Raw genomic sequence first — 7,536 nt, forward strand, 5'->3', positions numbered from 1 at the left:
CCAACAAGCATTGCTGATGCAAAAATAAAACGGTGAGTTTCCTAGTACTTTCTTTGTTCGTGGAGAGTGACATTCACATTTTCCATGTGATATAAGATATTTATCTATTATTTGCTAGGGGGAGAAGCTTTAAAAATCGTCCAATTCAATACGTTGCTTTGCAAAACCTTTCCCCCTAAATCACTGTCAGAAAACACACATTTTGTGATCTTGGGGGTACCGGATGGGATTGCTTGCAACTTCAGCAGTTTTCAAATATCACTAACACAACCCAACTCAAGTTCATGGGTTGGGGTATTTCACTCCTACAAATATCAGTTGAACAATTACTGTTTTCAAAGGATCGGATTTAAATAGACCAGTCCAGCCGAGGATTACGCCTGGTTGAAAATCATGCGAAGATAACAAGAAATCATACTGACCTTGGTCAATACAACTCCTAGGTTTTTTCACCAGCCCTCAGAAGCGAGAGGAAATAATTTACCTTGGGCATTGGCATAAGACACCTTAGAGGCATTTAAGAATGGATAAATACAAAGTAGGGTAGAAATTAGGTGGCGAAAAAGCCTTAAGCTGCAGAAGTTTAAAACTGGGCTTTTAAAACCGGAATTCTTTTAACCATATTATTTAAGTATTTAAAAGCAAAGTACACAATTTGGCCCTAAATAGGAAAAGCATCATTGTTCCGAGTGAACACCTTACTTACCCAAAGGTGTATGATCATTTTAAAAGAAAAATATCCCTTTTGATTTATTATCAGTGTAACAATTTCAAGCAATTTGAAGAAGATTATCCACACTTTGTTGCGCCACAAAACCTGCAACTCTAGTTCGGAAAGAACTACCCCCACGTCGGTGTGAGTTTGGTTGGTGTCTAGCTCCTGACCAAATTAATCAGTTGACAAAGACTTCGATGTTGACGTTTCTTCGCCGACTCGTGTAGTGTGCTGCGCGTAAGTGATGGACGATTGGGTAACGGCGGCTACCAGAAGTAAGAGGTGAACCTTTGCATTTATTTATAGCATTGGATCGACCTTGGCCTTATAGCGTTTATCTGCTCACTTGAAGTACTTCTCCCCTTAATATAGGCAAATCAGCCTGGAATAAGCAAGAGTATGGTATTCTGTATAGCAATCCGAAGGTGGAGGCAGTTTCCTGAAGGATTTCATTAGTATGTCTATTAGTAGATAACCATGGTGAGCTGCTGGTCCCCTGTTGCGTTGCAGATGCAAATGGTCACGATGCCTCTCCCAGATGTTATTCCCTATTGTAACGCTGAACATGACTTTTCTACGCATGAGTAAATCCTTCTCAAAGTTCCCTGGATCGTGTCTCAGCCGATAATCGTGGACCTAGATGTCAGTGTCTGTTGAGGCTGTTTCGTGACCTTGGACCTATCACAGTGTTGATCGAGCGAATCTTGTGGCCTATTAGAGTTTCAAGTGGTGGTTGACGGTTCCTTACGGAATCATATGGGGCTTTCCGATATTTCAGTGGAAATCCTTGTAATTATCCCTTGAGATTTCAATATTGCGGTCTTGAATATGCCAATGAGTCGCTCTACTTGCCCGTTGGATTGAGGGCGTAGCCCCGAAAAGTGAATATGTGTAGTGGCATATTGACAGCAAAGGTAAGAGAACTCTCCAGATGTGAACTGCAACCCGTTGTCTGTAACTAACATCTGTGGGAGTCCTTGTTCCAGAAGATATGGCACAGCAATTGCAACGTCTTTGTAGTCTTGGGAGAGATTCCAGGTGCTGTCTCCTAACACTTTGAGAGGGTACCCACCAAACTGTCACCAAATGGTTGGCGCAGTCGAGGTGGAGTCGTGACTGGGCCCTTCTTGCGTGAGGTGAAGGCACTGGTAGGTCTTTCTAAGGGTTTTTACCGCCCGTTGGCAATGCCGATAGCGGCAAACCAAATCTGTGATGTCTTCGGCCTTGCGTGGCCAATCAGTAAAACTTCTGACTACAGGCTTTATACGGCATGGTGAGGCGAGGGGATGGAAATATGGATCGAGGTCATTGGTAGGTAGGCGGAGCGAGCACTTACTCCTACCTAAGCGCAATACCTGGGTTGACGCGCATCCGAAGTTCGTCGCCTCCTTCATTTCGCCGGTGGTCTTTGGGAATGTCTAGACAACATGGACTGAATATGAAACTAAGGTAAGCTTTAGATAATTGCCACTGACTGCATATGGGGTATTCTAATTGAGGTCGCCTCAATGCAGGTGACTTCAATCAGTGCCTGGTCCCATTCAAGCATATCGAACTAGTCAGATTGTTCCTCATGAGGCAGCACGTTCCGGTGAATGATGTACCACGAAAGGTTATGCAGCATCGGAGTTATCAGCAGAGCTCTAGTTGGCTATTACTAATACAAGTGGATTTTTGACAGCAGTTTCTCAAGTCGGTGTCATATTTTTTTCTGACATGATGGTGATGTCCGAGGCGGTGTCCAGCTTCAGCTGCACTGGAGACAGACGATGATGAAGCCCCAGCAACCAAGTGCGTGGTGCTGAAAAAAAAATTCATCACGCTGGTTGGGTGACTTGTCTTGACTGCGCTTTCTATGATTTTTGATGTCTGTACTCTAACTGTAACTGATACCACCGATATGCTTGGTAAAGTTCTAGGCCCCGCGGTCCAAACGACGAAAAAGTGGTTCTCCGTGGGATGATTTTCAGGCAGGAGGTAATTCCTCTCCTGTATATTTATAGCACTTGATTGACCTTGGCCTTATAGCAATAATTTGCGCATTTAAAGTCCACCTGTACATAATATCCGCCAATTAGGAGGGAGTGAGCGGGAGCGCGACGTTCTAGAATGCGTGGAAATTGACCCCAAAGATTGAAACTCCTAAAAACCAGAAGCGGAAACATTCTATGGCCTCCTTCATCCCCGGCAAATATCGATGCCCTTAAAAAAAATCCCAAAAAAGCTTTAAATGTTAATATACAATTCCTTTTTTTGATATTTAGCCTATAGCTATTTCTCAAAAAGGCTCCAATACCTTTAAACGGCAGAGCATGTGTAAAGGATGTAGAAATGGAATCCAAATCTTAAAAAAGGGTGCTCTCATGTTGTGAAAATTTTTGCGATTGTACTGGGTGTCAGCAAAATTTATTTCCACGAAGGTAATCTTTACTGAAGTGTGTAATCGTGAACACTGTGGTAGTTGGCTGTATTGCACAGCACAGCAACTGGCTATGGGTGTGGTGTGAAGAAAAGACTGCAGTGAAGGCGATAACTTAAGTTTTTGACATCAAGTACTCAAACGTACTTTGTGAGATTCCACAGGTTCATACAGAAATGTAGCCTCCCGAGACTTCCCTGAAGACGAGAGAAGACATAAAACTCGGGCAGAATATGTATATACATATTCGATATCGGGAAGGCCAGCCCACCCGGCGTGGTACAATGGCCAAGTCAAAAGTGGCCCCTCACCAAAACCGAGAGATAAACGACCATCATATTACAGGAAGTTGGCAGGAATTAACCACATGAAAGGTGGGTACAGTGCACAATGGGAAATTGGTTGGCGGTGGAAGAAGCAAGCGATTTCAGTGGCAGGTTCCACGGTGCTGCACTTTTTGAAAGTACTTTGAGAACCCAATGTTGCCTTAATATGATCAGTCACTGACTTAAAAATTTGCTAACCGTTTGTTCTAAATAAACAGTACTTAAACCGAGTTCGAAACGAATTTCGTTTATGGGATGCTGTCATTGGCACAATGGTGAGTAAGATCAATCCATTCTTTTGTGGTCATTGAGTCGCACATACTCTGTAGTGCTCTCTTCTTTCACACCTTCTTAGAACCCCCTTTTAAAGCAATGTACACACAGTAACTGCTTTTTTTGCCATCCTAGTACATGTTTGGAGAGACGGTCTTGCTTTTTCATTTTTGTGGTTGTTTGTCGCTTCTGTGGTGAGTCAAATCTCAGCAATGAAAACAGAGATAAAACTCGGAGGTTTTCAAACTCGTGGAATTCAAGCCATCGACACAACTTGTTCTTTCGCACAGTTAAGGACGTTGATAGGCCTATTCAGATAGTTGCCTTGGTGGGTGCATAATGGCTCTTTAAGTTGGGCGTTCATGGAGCACTGTACTGCATGAAGTTTTCTTTAAATTTGTAATGAAGGGGCAGGTAATTGTGCCTGAAAAAACTTCAAATTGGCATCGCACTTCTATTTAGCCAAAATTACACCTCTAACAGCAGGGAATAAAACAAACTTGCAAAATAATGAAGATAAAGGCACTCGTTGAAGTTAGTTACAATGTCTAGCTAAGTCAATAAGGTGTCAATTCAACGGTGCAAAGGTCATCCTTTTCAATGAGTGTACTTTATGAATAGTTTAAATGTGATGAAGAAACACTGCTTTTCATTCTATTTCCCAACTTCTATAATTCAAGGGTTTTTTGCGATCATCCTGATCATTAATTGTCGGCTCTTTTTCTGACATTTTGTCTGATGGTAATGAAAGAATACAGAGGTAATAGGCCTCTTCACTAGCTGATGTGTTTTTTAGCTGTTACCCTAAGGAGGCGCGTTAAGGGCTCAGGCGACAAGGTATGTTAAGTGACAGGCAGCTGAAGATGGTATACGCTAAGACAGTGTGCATAACTTTGAAGCATGATATTTAGTAGATCTTGTAGTGTTAAAAGCCATTTCAAGTGGTTAGAAATAACGTTTACCGTTAGGAATGCAAAGGATCAACGGGCTTACTCAAGGAGTCCTCCAATGAATTGGGGTTGCTATACCCATGCCATGACGTGGACAAGGCTTGGACACTTATGTTTTTGTTGTTACACAATGAATACATTTAACTACGAATTACTTTAAGCGAAGTCTGCTATCAAAACCGCAGAAAATTCATCTTTCCGATTTTAAGGACGTGGAAAATCGTGTTAACTGCTAGTGCCGCATCTACCCCGACTACCAACACGATAGACCATGATGGAACCAAAAACGTTTGATTTGGGGGGTTGAAGCAAAACACGTTGTTTTGTCACTGAAATGTTAGGCCATTGCGAAAAACATGCATTAAATTGGAGTGAGCTACTGTTACCACATATAAAGTTATTACGAAACTAACATATTTTGTATGACATGGTTCGGTCGTACCCACTATATTACCGTAATGAATAACATATGTTACATAGTTATCAGCTTTAGGTCGGGTCAGCTTTTACCAACATGGATATAGCCTCGTGTTAAAAACGTGTTTATGAATGGAAAAGTTGTGCTACCCAAGGCTGACAATGGGGTCGCATTCTAGAACTGTCATGTAGGCCTGGGGGTGAAAATGACCTTAAAGCGGCTGAACGCGAAATGGGGTCATATAGGGCTTAGCGAGGCAGACAGACAAACTAATACGATTTGCTCGGCACAGGGTCTAAGGCTTCACTTTACTATGCTAACGCACGCTAAAGGCTTGCTCTTGATGGTCTACTCGGGTCATTTAGAAACATCCGAATTACTCACTAATCACCCCTCCCCCTTTTAGGATTCGTCTAGACCCTTTTTTAAATAAAAAAGTTATGATCTATGGGGTGCTATAGACAAACTTTAAAAGAGAAATAATTTGTCAATCAGATTAAAAAGATTCATATTTTTTGTTTCCTGTTAGATCAATTCCTGAAAGAGTGACACAAATTTGTGATCTGTATGAAAGTATCTAGTATGCCTTAATCCCATTTAGCTCAATTTATTCCTAAAGTGCACGAAAAAAAAAGAGGAGGACTCACATAGACTTGGCAGGCAAACGGCAGTGTGCGTAAGCTATTAATGACTGGCGAAAAAACCACCGCGCCACACTCAAAGTAGAAGCTGATCGCACAGATGCCAACGATGCTCTGGAAATTATTTATCACTGTCAATAAAAGTGCTTTTAGTAGTTTTTGGTTCTTCTTTTGGAGTTCGCGAGGCGTGTGATGATGAGTGTTGTGGATATTTCCAATCTTCCAAATGGTGTCCTCTCCTTCAAGTACGAACAAGCTACCATTTGAACATTTTTGGAAAGGATGTCTCAAACTGGACCTTACTTCCGTTGTGCTAATGCAATACACTTTAAAGTACATGCTTTAATGCTCTTGAGGATTGTATAGAATATTTCTATGAAATTCTCTGAATTTAGTCATGGCACTGAGAGCCTTTGTGGGATTTGGATATTTGGAAACCAGTACATCTAACATACTCTTGCTGTGCATAGAATATTTTGTTGGAAAAGACTGTGGAAAGTCAGCAAAGTAGCTCAAATGTACACCCATACATACTTTGGTACATTGGAGTCCAAAGGAGCCAATTACGCACCGCTTGTGACGTGATGAACGATGCGATACGCAAACTGCGCAACAGCGAATGCTGTCTCCATCCTATTGTGACCTCTTAAAACGGAGACTGTCACTGTCATGAGGTCTTGCTAGGACTCGTCAAAAATGTCGAGAAAAGGATAGTCAGTCTGCTTGCGTAGTTTAAGGCGTTTTCTTGTGGGTGTTTTCAGAACGGTACGTTTTTTGTTAAAGTGAATAGGTCATTTTATTGTGCTGTAAATTGGCATGTTTAAGGCTATTTCACTCATATCTTGCAAATTCAACCTTTTTTCCATCAAGCAATATTTTTATCCACCAGAAAAAATGGCAACGTTTCATTAAAAAAAGGAAATCTAGGTACATACATTTAAATGGTCGCTGTGGAAACGTAATCTGGATTTCACCTAAATTCAGAGATTTTAACAGAACAAGATTTTGGAACCTCAAAAGTCTCTTAGACCAATTTTACATATTTTCGAATTCGGTAATGTCCCATAGCACATACGAACATGTTTTAAAAGAGAATTTTATAGGAACGCCTTGGCTGCAACCACCATCTACTAAACGCATTTATATTGTAATAGAGCTCTGGATCTCTCCGTGCTCCTTTATGCGACTGTGAGGGTTAGAGAAGAAAGTGCATACCTAAAACATTGCAACATATGGTTGAGCCTGTCAAATCTAACACATGATGCCTTTAAGGGCCGTATCTTGTGCGTATGGCTTCACGCTCACATTCAGTAGACAGGTGACTTTTCATAGCCACTTCAACTCGAAGGTACACCTACTGGTGGCGGATGAAGTCTACCCCTAAACCCTCAACCAATTCTGAGGGACTTCTTGCCACACCACCTTCGATTACTGCATTCGAATACGTAACTGCCTAAATTTTAGGCTCATGCATAGCTGTTACGTTCAATCAGCCATCCCTTGAGCAACTGCAGCATGGATTGTAGTGTTTCTGTTTTAAAACACCGCTATTTTTGCTTGCTAAACGCCTAATTTCGCAATGCTAAGACTTTTGGTTTCCTAGAAATGAAGAATTTTGTCAGTGAGTTCAAATCCCATCTACTCGAGGTCGTGTATCAAAACAGTTACCTCAAAATACTCCAAAGTAAGAAAAAATCAGACAAAATATTCGTGTTTGGGATGTGTCTGGGGCTGTATTGAAACCATACCACGGTGTAGCCGAATAGCACTGATGTTTGATGCACTTCATAGTAA

Source organism: Echinococcus granulosus, assembly GCF_000524195.1.
Source record: "Echinococcus granulosus chromosome Unknown EG_S00007, whole genome shotgun sequence".
NCBI classification, from domain to species: Eukaryota; Metazoa; Platyhelminthes; class Cestoda; order Cyclophyllidea; family Taeniidae; genus Echinococcus; species Echinococcus granulosus.